A 14256-nucleotide genomic window follows, 5' to 3' on the forward strand; every position below is an offset into this window, starting at 1 on the left:
TTAATCTTCTATTCTTACTGGGCTGTGAGTGCATGTATTCCTAAACAACCCTTTTTAAACCAGGGCCAAGGAAGCATCACTGAAACACCCGAAATTTTAAGGTACTGTAAAATGGATGGAGCCCTGGTGACATAGTGGTTAACAGCTGCTAATTGAAAGGCTGGCAGTTTGAATCCACCAGCCTATGGAAATCCTATGGGTCAGTTCTACTTTGTCCTATAGGGACACTATGAGTCAGAATCAACTCAATGGCAATGGGTTTTGGTAAACCAGAAAGATGACCAGAACAGGAAAAATTATGGGTTGAAGTCCTGCTAGAAACTTAATCTCCCTCTTAGGGAACAAGGGCAGTGTATGCATTGCATAGCAACCAAATAAATCCCTTGCCCTTGGATTCTGAGCACAGTCCAGAGCAGCACTGTCCAGCTCAAAGATGATGGCACCCCACCTAAGGACGGCTGCTGACCACACCACTTGGAAAGTGTGTTGCTCTTCTACAGCCCTGCCAACAATCCAATCTCACATATCAGGCTACTGAAACGGCTCACTCTGCCTCTTCTGAGTCTCATTCCAGAACCTCAACCTGTTAATTTTTCTCATTCCAGGTACCATGCCAAATTGTAAAACTTAGGGTCTGATCCTGTTTCACAGTTGTCGGCCGTAACTGAATTGGTTCAAATTGGTTCAAAGCTCTGTTTTAAACCTAACTTTAAGCAGCTAAACTACTTGTAACCCACTATAGATGTAATAACATCAGATAAAACTAAGCAGCTATACCTAGTTTTTAAGCTATTATGAAAAAACTGATTTTCATACTATACACAGGATTAATCTAGGTTCAATTTAAGGGCACTTTGTAACTACTGTGAGATCTGATTACCCTCAGAAATGAAATGATAATGAATATCCTATTTAACATTCTATCAGTAAGATGGTAAAAAAAGCAACTGCATTTTACTTTGTGACTATAAATTTTATTTTAAGAAAAGACTGAATACCTTATTAGTGTTTAAACCTTAATACTGATACCTAAAAAAAAAAAAAAGTTTTAGAAGAACAAAGTTTCAGTTTAGAGATTTCAAATAAAATATATTTAGATTACAAATACACTTATCTGAAGAGACTGTCCGTTTGCTTTTATTTATGATTCGTAACGAGACCTAAAAAAGAGAAAATCAAGTCTTAGGGTCATCAACATATTTTCAATGATTGAAAAAATACTCATTTCATAGGATAAGTACAAATTAATACTCTCTTTCTCTCATTTTGTAAGAGCATCCAGTTACCAGAATACTGATAAGAATCCAGAAGAAATCCCAGTATGAAAAAAGTTTTAATGTACAGCAGAAACTCTCATTGCAGGTAAAAAAACAAAACAAAAAAAACACTGTTTTAGAACAAGACACCCAAGTAAAGTAAAACCCAAACCCAGTGCCATTGAGTTGATTCCAACTCATAGCGGCCCTACTGGACAGAGTAGAACTGCCCCATAGAGTTTCCAAGGAGCGCCTTGTGGGTATGAACTGCCAACCTCTTGGTTAGCAGCCGTAGCACTTAACCACGCCACCAGGGTTTCCTCATTGCAGATGGGAATGCAAAATGGTACACGCAACTACTTCGGGAAAAAGTTTGGTAGTTTCTTATAAAAGTTAGACACTTAACATCTGGCCTGGAATCCTACTACTAGGTGTTTACCTAGGAAAAATGAAAATTTTGTCTACACTTTGTATGATTTCAATTATATGACATTTTGGAAAAGGTAAAACTATACAGAAAATACTCAAATATGAGGTATTATTCTTTCTGAATTGGGTCTCTACCATACTACCATGTGTGTTAATTAGGATCCTTTTCTTCTGAGTACATTGTTCCAAAGACAATGGAAAAGCCTATTCTTTAAACTATTAACACTATTCTACACTTTGAGTAAAGGAACATTTAATTTTAATCTAAAAATATACCCCCAGTCTTTGGTTCAACATAACTGACTATAGGAATTTTCAGAAAAAAATACAAACTATGACCCCTGCACCTTTAGTTTACAAACTACTTTGAAAACTAAACCTTATACACATAAAACCACTAAATGATATTTCCCCCACTTTAAACTATGGCAAATTAAAAAAAAAAAAGATACATATAAAACCACAAACAGAAACATATTCCCACAATCCAGAATAACTAAGACGTAAAAATATTTTGTTGGCATGTGCATATGTACCTATGTATTTATTCTCCCTCATATATTAAAATATTAGAACATTACAAATAAAACCACTGTTTCTTTTTGACTATCTCATTCCCTCAGAGGTAATCGCCATGTTGTGTATACATTTAATGTGTATCCTTCCAGTCCGTACATAACAGCTCTTAAAAAAAAAAGTAAATACTGGTATAACATGGTTTATAACAAGCACTGCAGAGTAAGGTTCCTTACTTTGAAGTGCATGATTTGAATTTATAATGCAAAAAGGTCATAAATGTGACAAAAATGGTTATTGTGCAGGGAGCAGACCCTCTGGGGTATAAATAGAAGGACTGAGAAGGAAACCAGTGAAAAGCTTTCAATGACAGGCTGTGTTCAGATTTGTTATCTACAAAAAGTAAAACATTTTATTTTTATTGTGTAGCACCACAGAGTGGAATTTTAGGAAAATTCATTTAAATAAGGAGTAGCAAAAATCTGATCTGAGAGTCAGCAGCAACCAGGAGTGATCATGGTACCAGTACTACAATTCATTCTTACAGATGGATGAGGAAATTGAAGCTCAGAGAAGTGTAGTGGACTGGCAGAAAAGTGAATGAACAGGACTTTTAACATTATTATTTAAAAATAAATCAATTCAACTCCTTCTTTAAGTAAATTTTTCTAAAATTCTACTTTGTTGTGCTACAAGTAAATTCAGGAAAAAAACTAAAGATGCCAATAATTAGCTTCCAAGATGCCAAATTAGTACAGAAAAGCATCTGAGATGCCAGAAATTGAAATAAAGAGACTAATCTATAAAAGTATGAATGGCAGAATTTAGGTGAGTGGGAATGCATGTGGTACATGTCTTCAAACTGAAGTTCAAAGACCATCTGCATAAGAATTCTTCATAGATTTGAATTCATTAGGTCTCAAGTAGGGCCCAGGAATTTGTATTTTTAATAAGCGCCTGATGTAATTCTTATGAACATACTAAAATTTAAGAATCACTGATTTGGACATGTTATTAAAAAGTTACTACTTACAGAGTTTTAAGACTTCTGTCATAAGGCAAAATGGGAGATGAAGCTGCTAGTAGGGAATGAAAGGTATGGTATTTGGGAAAACTTTGTCACTTCATTTTGTAAGAAATACATGTCTCAGAAGTAGAATTACCTATCTAGATGAGAAAAAAGGAAGTATCTAGAAGAAACTTCACAGCAGATGACTTCAAACATCTTACAATTCCGTATTAGCTGATGCAAAAGAGGAGAACATAGAAATCTTAGATTCTATTACCAACATGAAGGTGGACAAAAAGCCAGGGAGACAATGAGGAATTAATTGCATAGCTGTTCATTAATAGCCAGGGATAAGGTATCTTTCATATTTTACACACAGGTCAAGAAAGAGAATAATAGCTGACTTAAGACAGGCCAGGTCAATTTGGTCAAAGAAAATTTCACAGAAGGGCTTGGTTCCCTCTACTACACAAGAAGGTTAACATAAGATTCTTTTATCAGCATTATGGCCATTCAGGTTTACATGGAAATTATAGTCTACTGACAGCTAACTAGTTCATCTCACAGGATCAAGTGATATAATTCATCATTATAGCTTTCAATGTTCTAAATTACTATGTATTAGTTGCAAAAAAATTCTTAAAATTGTTTTGCTGCAACATTTTTTCTCAAAGATTGACATTTACAACGTAGCCCATTTTCTGATCACCATTTGACCTTTCACTTGTTCCTACTGAAAATGAAGCAAATGTGGCCAAATGCAGTTCTTACGTATTTCTACAGGACAAGACTACATAGATCCTTCCTTCATAGGCAATAAACATAATGACTCATTCACAAATAAAGGCAAGCTACAAAGTTGGCAAGTCATACACTAAATATTTTTGACAGCCAAAAGTTTCCCTTCCTTCCTGGTGCTCCTCTCTTTCACGATAGGAAGCCACATAGAACATTCTGACAAATGACTTCATGTGTAGACATGACATGCCTTTTTGTCCCTCTAGATGTTTGGACCAATTCCACACTACATTTCAGGAGAAGCTTTAAACATAAATCCTAAGCTAGCCTATTTCTAAAACCATTCTTCTTCCCTAAATGGAAATCTGACAAAACAGGAAGTACACAGCAGCATAGAGAAGCAAGTTCTGCGGCTTACGTATTTACTGGTAACAGACTAGTTCTTCGTGACTGTGTAATAAATTGAAGAACTACAAATTTGAAAGGAAGACAGCCAAAGTGCTTTGATTACCAAGGTTGTCTTGGCAATTTTAAGGCCTTAAACTCAGTATCACATGATATATAGAAGAGTAAGAAATAGGAAGACAGCTTTTCTTTTTGCTATGTTCCTTCATATAAAAACCCGTCTGACCAAGATATAACCCGCCCCCCCGCCAAAAAAAAAAAAAAAAACCACTGCTGTCAATTCGATTTCAACTTATAGTGACCCCAAAGGGCTCCCAAGGCTGTAAATCTCTACAGAAGCTCCCATGGAGCTGCTGGTGGTTTTGAACTGCTGACCTTTCGGTTAGCAGTCGACTGTTTTAAGCACAGTCACACCAGGGCTCCCTGATCAAGATATCAGCCACCCAAAATTATATGAATGCTGGAAGAAGTTTTACAATTCGTGATAGAAAGATTAAGAAACAAAGGTTTTAAGAAAGTAAAATTCTGGTTCAGTTTGAGAGAACTACTTGGGAAATTTTTTTTTTTTTGCTTACCATACAATTTAAGGTAACCCTAAAGTAAATTATACTTAAAGTGTAATTTATCACCAGTTTTAGGATTGGTAGGCTCAACCCATCAAACCCTATCACAAGCCAGCAAAGGAAATAAGAAAACAAATCCCACTCGTATGATTTCTTTTTCCCCTTCCCCAATGCTGCTCTTACCTATAAAGCATTTTTAGGTAACAATTTGTCTTTAACTTTTTAAGCTATCATATTTAAGGGTATATAGCCAAACCCACTGCCACTGAGTCAAATTCCAACTGGCAGTGACCCTACAGTACAGAGTACAACTGCCTCATAAAGTTTCTAATATAAGTCATGATATTGATCCTGTCACCAGATTTTTTTTTTTTTTTAATGTGAACTAGAATAGAAAATATTGAAATACATTGTACTTTTGTTTGTTATATGCGTGGGTGTAGAAACACATACATAAAATGGACCTCAGTATAACAAAGTTAACCAGTGGTCTTGCTTAGCTATTACCTGAAGTACCTACCTGTTTTACTAGCCAATGAATTTGATCCTTTGGGATAGGAATATCAGCAATTTCCCTAAGTGCTAAAATTTACTGAGTCAATCGGGGTCTAGTACTTCTGGTTCTCCAAAACAAAAAAACCAAACCTGCTGCCATCGAGTTGATTCTGACTCATAGTTACCCCACAGGACAGAGCAGAACTGCCCCCCAGTTTCCAAGGAGCGCCTGGTGGATCCAAACTGTCAACCTTTTGATTAGCAACCACAGGTCTCAACCCCTACACCACAAGGGTTTCCTGTGATTCTCAGGAGTAGTAAAATAATAGGTAACCTTTAAGGTACAGGTGGGTATTAGAAATACGCTTAGGAACTCTTACTTGAAAAATATGGTACTGGATTTGGAGCCCTAAAACATGAAGAGCTGTAAATATTTCTACCTCCAACCCATGCCTCTCATTCTCTAAAAGCAAAACTCATGCAGAGTGATATACCCCAAGTCAGCCAGCCCATGAGTAACTGGGTTACGATTAGAACATGTAACATCTGGTTTTCAAATTCAGTGTTTCTATATTAGGATGCTTAGTCAACCCAGCGTCCCTTTAAGGTATTGTAAAAATTTGAGAATTTCTGATCTTCAAGTACACAGATGCTGCTTCAGCGTATGCCTACTATGAGCCTAACATTATAACTTATCTTCCCATTTCTTTTAAATCTTGAGGTGAATACCCCATCAATATCACAGGAACCAAGGATCAAAAGAGTCTTCGTGAAATATCTCATTAGGCCACCCCTAATTTCATTCCTAGAACCCCAAAAAACCCAGTGCCGTCAAGTCGATTCTGACTCATAGCGACGAGGTACTATGGAATTATGATATGAAAAATTTACCTGTAGGTAAGATTATGGGTTCAGTAACTGATTTGGCCAGGTGGCCTGTATATGCTTTTATTGGTAACAGATATACCCTTAATGCTGGCTACACTTTTAACAAATTTGTACCACTGGTGATAAGTTAGATCTGTGGTAAGATCTGTGAAAAATCCATAGTGGTTAAGAGCTTGGCTGCTAACCAAAAAGTTAGCAGCTTGAATCCACCCGCCACTCCTTGGAAAACCCTATGGGGCAGTTCTACTGTGTCCTATAGGGTCACTATGAGTTGGAATTGACTCAACAGCAATGGGTTTTTTTTTTTTATGGCAACTAGACATGTCATCTTTTTAAAAATAGCAACAAAACATTGTAATGAAGATTCCTGATAATCTACATAATGTTCTACCCCCTACATGCTCTTGAACCTGACCCAATTCCTAAAATCTCAAGTGGTATCATTTTAAGTGACTGATCAAGATGTTTTGGCATGTTCAAACACCAACAAAATACATTTTCACCACTGTGTATCTGACCATTAAACTTCACCTTTCAGCTTGTTGTTATTTCTTATAAACCTTCATTCCACAGTTGAGTGCCTACTATGTGCTAAGGCTGTGACAGATTCTAAAGCTAGGAAAGTGAATAAGGTATAGTTCTCTGCCTGTAAGGATCTCATAATCAAGTGAAAGAAATATAATAAAAAGTGGAAATGAAATATAGAAAATGATACGAGTCATTTAAGAGAAAATACATGAAATCCGTAAGAAGAGATTACCTATAGTTGTAGAGCTATGAAACCAAGTGTCCCTTAAAAGATAACATTTGTAAATGTGGAGAAAGATAAATATTCCAGATGGTGGAAACAGTATGAATAAAGGCAAAGAATTGAAAAAAACAAACAACAACAAAAAAAACAGGACTGTACAGGGAAGCCATGACAGTTTAGTATGACTGCAGTATATGATACTTAAAGGGAAAACGTAGGAAATAAGGTTGGAAAGAAATTGACAAGAGCTTCAGAGGGGTCTTGAATGCTAGCAGGAGAGTCTCAATACTTTTGTATAAAATATGGTAATGATGGATCCTTTTAAAACTCTCTTGGGATGACAAACGCTAGTAATATACATACTAACACCACCACCTAACATCTGAGTACTTCCTAAATACTTGGCATCATTCTAAGAACTTCACATGTACTAACTCATTCAATACTCATACCAGCTTTGTCAGGCTGCTTCTAATATTATTCCCATTTTACAGATGCAGCAGATGTATTTGCTCTTAATACATCCCCCTAAAAAAAAACCACACACACAACTCTGGCCACACATACACTCTAAAGCAAGAACCACCTTCTTTGCTACCATTGAGTGATTTTTAAAGTTATCATTCTTACAGGGACATGAGGAAGACCTAAATCTTCTATGTAGCTCAAGTAACTTCAGAACACTTGAAAAATGTAAGATATAAAGGGCAAGGGCTTAATAATCAACACATAAAACTACAAATTCATTAAAAACTCAGAATGCTGAAAACGAATCTAAATGTTATGCTTCTGAACATACTGATTTACTTTTTTCCTCAATCTGTAAACAGGTTACATACCAACTCAAAGGTAGCTTTATGATGGGAAAACTTTTTAATACCTTACTATTTAAATGAGATCCAAAGACAGATATACGTAACAAAGTAGCTCAAATTTTCTAAGTTAATGTGCTATCCCAAAAGGAAGACTCCAAAAGGGTAGTGGTCATTTGTGGTCGTTGAGTCAATTCTGGCTTATGGCAACACCACATGGGCAGAGTAGAACTGCTCCACAGAGTTGGCAAGCCTGTGACCTTTCAGAAACAGAGTGCCAGAGCTGTGCCTCTGGGTGAGTTCAAACGCCAACCTTTTGGCTAGTAGTCAAGTGCTTTCAGAAGCCCTGGTGGCACAATGGTTAAGTGCTCACTTGCTAACCGAAATGGTCAGCAGTTTGAACCCACTAGCTGCTCTAAGGGAGAAAAAGACCTGGTGATCTACTCCCATAAAGATTACAGTCTAGAAAACCCTATAGGGCAGTGCTACTCTGTCCTATAGGCTCACTATGAGTCCGAATCGAGTCAATGGCTCCTAACCGACAACAATAACGTGCACTTGACTGTTTGCACCATCCAGTGACTTCCCAAAACGGCTGTTTACAAAAACAGATTAAAAACATTTAATACTATGATTGACACCTGTCATGGATTGAACTGTGCCCCCCCCCGCCGAAATATCTGTCAACTTGTCTAGCTCATGATTCCCTCATATGATTGGATGATTGTCTACCATTTTATCTTCTGATGTGATTTCCCTATGTGTTGTAAATCCTATCACTATAATAAAATGAATTAGTGGCAGTTATACTGACGAGGTTTACAAGTTTAGATAGTGCCTTAAGCCAATCTCTTTTGAGATATAAAAGAAAGAAGCAAGCAGAGAGACATGGGGATCTCATACCACGAAGAAAGCAGTGCTGGGAACAGAGTGTGTCCTTTGGACCTGAGCTTCACACACTGAGGTGCTCCCAGACCAAGGGAAGACAGATGCATCAGAGCTGACAGAGAGAGAAAGCCTTCCCCTGGAGCCGATGCCCTGATTCGGACTTCTAGCCTACTGGACTGTGAGAGAATAAACTTCTCTTTATTAAAGCCACCCACTTGTGGTATTTCTGTTATGTCAACACTAGATGACTAAAACAACACCTAACTGATCGTTTAAAAGATCTGCTTTTTTCTGAAACAAAATCAGAACTTTTTCCTTGCTAAACAGTAGAAAACAAAACAATTTTAATGCCTTAGGGAAAATGGGGCGGGGGTGGGTGAGGGACCACAGGAAATTAACGGCTGAAACTAAGCTCTTTGTGAAAAACACACTAAAGTTAGCCTATTCCATGTTTTGACATTTCTTAATTCTTAAAGTCCTTCCTTAAACTGAATACTATCTATTGAAATAAAGTGATTTTGAAAAACAAGATAACAGCTTTACTTAGATTTCAGATATTAAAGTATCCTAGCTAAAACATTTACGGCCCACAAACATACATCTGTTACTCTTTATATTCTTCTAAAATCCAACAAAAACTAAACACATAAAAAGTAGTCCACTCAAGAAGAGGGAATATATTTCACCCCGCAAGTTTTAACAGTTTTAAAACATGCATATGTTTTGTAAGATGCTCTCTTAAAACTACAGTATTTTCTCAATATTGAAAAACTAACCTCTCCTTAATTTAGTTTGAGAATCATCTGGCTTTTCTGTACAATTTATTAATCCACTTTAACTTTTCTTAATAAAAGTTGTACTTTAAAAATCGGAAATAAAAAAGCTCTGATAAAAGCATCTAAGAATGGAATTAAAACAAAATATGAAAACAATATAAGGTAGAGCATAATATCCTGCCCCCAGTTAGAGGCCCCATAAATAATTTGAGAAAAGCAGAACAGAAGCTTACTACTGGAGATTTAAAACTCTAGCTTCCATGTTTAAAACCAATTTTATCTTCCTCACCAACCCGTGGTCTCTCCTGACTTTCCAAACCAGCTAATGGTACTGTCTGTTCCCTATTCTGAAAATCTTAACAGTATTTTTTTTTTTTTTGTCTTCTTTATCCCTAAATTCAGTCAGAGATCCATCAAATCTAGTTAGCTCTTTTTTTTTTTTCTTTTCTTGCTGACCTATTCTTTCCCCTGCCTCCAGGTCCTACTCTAATTTCACCTCACGCTGACACCAATGCAAGAGCGTCTTGTCTCCCCTTTAGCCATACTGGACACTGTTACCAAATAATTTTCCAATAATAAATCTTGTGTATATCATATCCCTGTGTCTATTAAAAAAAACTCAACAAAACTAAAATTGAAAGGAAATCTACATGGAAAAATACCTACAGCAAATTACTACTAAGTATTATATAATAGAACAATTACAGAATAAAACATTAAGACTCTAATAAATAACCGGACAGAAAAAATACACAACGTACAAAAATCAGTTAGTGAAACCACAGCAAAAAAGTTCCATCTCACTAGTTGACAAAGGGGGAAGGTCAACATTTTTTTGTACCTATTAAATTATTAAAAATGATAACAGACTATGTGATGCTGCTGAGGGTGTGGCAAACTAAAATCACAGTGCGGGTGACAGTGTAAATTATTGTAACCCTTTTCAAAAACAAAATGGCAATGCTTTAAGTCATAAAAAGTTCATGTAGTGACCCTTAAGTTGATCCTAAGAAAACAGTCCAAATCATAGAAAATACTTATGCACATAGATAATTGTAGCACAGTACTGAAGGATTAGAAACTGAATAAAATAGACTGACACAGACTATGCAGTCACATTGAATGCTTGTTACAATGTTAAATGAACAGCAAAAAAAAGAAAATTAAGACTTAAAAAAGAACATGCATACAGGTAAGGAAAAAAAGAACTTTACAGAGTTAAAGGTGATTTTTTTTGTTTTTTAAAATTCCATTATTATTTGTGAAGTCTGAAAATAAAACAGAAAATCTTCAATTTCTTCTCATAATCCAGCTTTCAAAGCCTTCTAGAGGTTCCCAAACCTGTATAGAGAACAAGTAGCCCAAATGATTCTGATGTTGCAGGTAACCCTGTAAATGTGGACAGGTTGGCCTCACAACCTTCTCAACCTAATTTTCAGCCAATCATCATCTCCAAACTGACTTACACTGTCCTGGACCCACGTTGCCTTACACAATCCCATTTCTGCCCACCATCTTCCATTCAATTCGAATGCCTTCTTTTCATCTAATTTTCTAGATCGCATCTCACTAACCTCAAAGAACCTTCACTACTAAAGATGATGATTTGTTCTGCCTTCTACAGGAATTTGTCTTTTAAAAATCTCTAGATCTGACTCCGTACTGTACTTTGACAAATCTATTGATCTTTATTAGCCATTATTAAATCTTAAACATCAAACCCATTTGGCCACAAAGTTTCCTTTGGTTACAATCATGTAATTTCCCAAAATATAACTAAATCATTAGAAAAGCAGCTACATTCAATAGTCATCAGTTCGGCTTCTCAACAATATACTGAAGTTTACAGAAATAACTGCACAGTGAAAAAAAATTCTTTTTCACAAGAGTTACATATATATGATAACAGCACGGGGATAGTTAAATAAGATTACATACCAGGAACAGAATTTTCAACACGCATAGCAGATCTAAGTCTTTAAAACTGGAAATCCGAGCTTCATTTTTTCACAAAAACCAGGCTTGTTCTAAAAGACAAAGACTTCTTTTAGAGTATGTTACAGTCCACACTGCAAAACACAGAACTCTGGAGTCTGATTTCAAAATAGGTTTATATAATAGAAGCATTATTAAAAAATGACAATTTTGATTTTGTAGGAAAAATTTAAAATCACCTGTAAAATCATTAGGAAACTTTAAGAACACATATTCTCAGTTTCAGCTCATTCAAATACGTTACATAAAAATAATTCTATCATACTTTATTTTCTTTCATTTATACCATGGTCTAATTCACTGTTCAGGAGTCCCTGGGTGACACCTGACTACTAGCCAAAAGGTTCGCAGTTTGAACCCACGTGAGGTGCCTTGGGAGACAAGCCTGACAATCTGCTTCCAAAAGGTCACAGGCTCGAAAATCCTACGGAGCAGGTCTAATGCGCATACATAGGGTTGCCGTGAGTTAGAATCAACTTGACGGCAGCCAACAACAACTAGCCGTTCTGTTAATATTCATGTGCAAGTACTTCCCAATAAAATATCATAAAATCCTTTAAAAAAAAAAAGGATCGAGAAATTACAAAACATTTCAAGTAACTACTACTTTGATACATTTTTAATGGGTTCTACATTTTATTAGCAGTTGAAACGCAATTCAGCATTAAATCAAGTATTTGGAATGTTAAAAAAGAAAATCTGAAGGTTACGAAAGCACTTGTGCAGTATCGTTAATTCTCAGAAGAAAATTTCTATAAAGAAATACTAGTTTATCTTACATATTTTGCATACAAATATGCATAGACTGATAAGAAATACTTACAGAGCACCTAACAAGTAAGGGAACATAACGATGAAAATAGTTGCTGCCCTCTGGGAGCACTCTCAAAGGGGGAAAGAGTTAAACGATTCCAATTAATGTGTGATCAGAAGAGGCGTGTAAATGGTCCAATGAGGGTACAAAAGCGCTGAGGGAATCCACCTAAGAATGTGGAACTTTAGACAGGGGTACCCAGAAACATAAAGTAATTAAACTCAACTAACCATACCATAAGAGCAATCTGTTTGTTCTTAGTATATTCCAAATACCACTTCTGTTGTAGCAAAATGTTTCACTGTACGAATGTTCAACTATCCTAAAGATCCACTTCAGAAGCACCTAACAGAAAAAACAGTTCAAAAAACATTCCTAACCAATGACATAAAATAACGTGTACTGATGAGAAGCTAGTTTGTTCTGTAAACCATCCAAAGTTCAATTAAAAACCAAAAACGAGGGGAAAAAAAATCACTCCTAAGGCCTAAAAAAAATTCTCAAATTTACATGTAACTTCATGATTGTAATAATTCCATTTGATGGTGAGTCATGAATAAACAGATTCAGGAGTGAAAGCTCCTGACACACCTGAGATTGCCGTGTGTCAGAATCAACTCGACAGTAACTGATCTGGTACCAAATTTTAATTATGAGAAACAGAAATATTTAAAATAAGGAATACAAACCGAGAAACTGCAAAATCCTTTCAGACTGCAGATCTGAACGACAACCTCAAGTAAAAAGTGGTCAGCACAACGCTGTACAGAATGCCAACCTTTATGATTCTCAGGGATACTTGTACTGGATTTATTTTTCTACCTATAATGTTTTATATTTCTGCTTGTGCTCTATTAAATTTTGACTCTCTAAAAAAACAAAAATAGAAAAATAGAAACTTGGGGGAAAAAGCAGTAAAAAGAAGCAGGATAAAAAACATAATTGCAGCAGAAGTAAAAGCTTTCTGATAGACAATTATACAAGTATCAAAAGCCTTAAATGTATAATCCCTTTGGTCTTATATTTCCACTTCTAGGAATTTATTCCAAAGAAATAATTAGGGATGTGAAGGAAGATCTAGATGACTAGAAATTTTAGTCAGTGATGTCAATCATTAGGTAAAATATTTTGCAAAACATATACAAGAACGCTCAGTGACACGTTACTGCTCTTCAGTAAAATTAAGACAGGTTTTATAAATTATCTAGCCTATACAGTTGGACAATATTTCCAATGTGCCCAATGTTTTCCATAAAGAGAAAAAACATGAGTGGCAAAATACACAACCAGACTGTGAAACAAAACAAACCAGAATCCCTCCATAAGTACAGCATAAAACGTGATTACCTTTTGGTAGAGAGAATATAAGAGATGGTTTTCTTCCTTGGGCTTTTTATAATTTCCAAAAGCCTACTCACCTGCATTATTTATATTAGATAATAATTTAAAGTTGGGCAGTGGAATTATAGGTGATTACCCCCTGGGAAATTCAGAAGCATTATATTGCTTTAGCATTTCCTTAAAAAATAAGAAAATCACTTCTAAATACTTACTGACAAGATTGTCTTCATATGCTAAGTTTTTACACAGGAGAAAAAAATCATGAAAATGTTCAGTGTTTCATGATAAAAATATTAAATACTTAAAAATCCAGAGATGAGAACTACCTGAATGGGTAAAGAAACATATAAGGCTGACCTAATTTCCTAATTTTTCAATTTCATCCTAAACTATCACATCAGGCAGCTCATATGAACCCTCTGCCAAACAAAATATCTTTCAACTACTATTCTTCCATACTATCATTCATGGCTCTCCTCTAGTGGTTCACAGAAAACTTTTCCATGTGGGTCTCCCCAATTCTAAAAATTTTTACAGGTATCAGGACTCACCTCAGTAATATCTGGATATTTGTCATTGA

Source organism: Elephas maximus, chromosome 10 (assembly GCF_024166365.1).
Source record: "Elephas maximus indicus isolate mEleMax1 chromosome 10, mEleMax1 primary haplotype, whole genome shotgun sequence".
In the NCBI taxonomy this organism is placed as follows: domain Eukaryota; kingdom Metazoa; phylum Chordata; class Mammalia; order Proboscidea; family Elephantidae; genus Elephas; species Elephas maximus.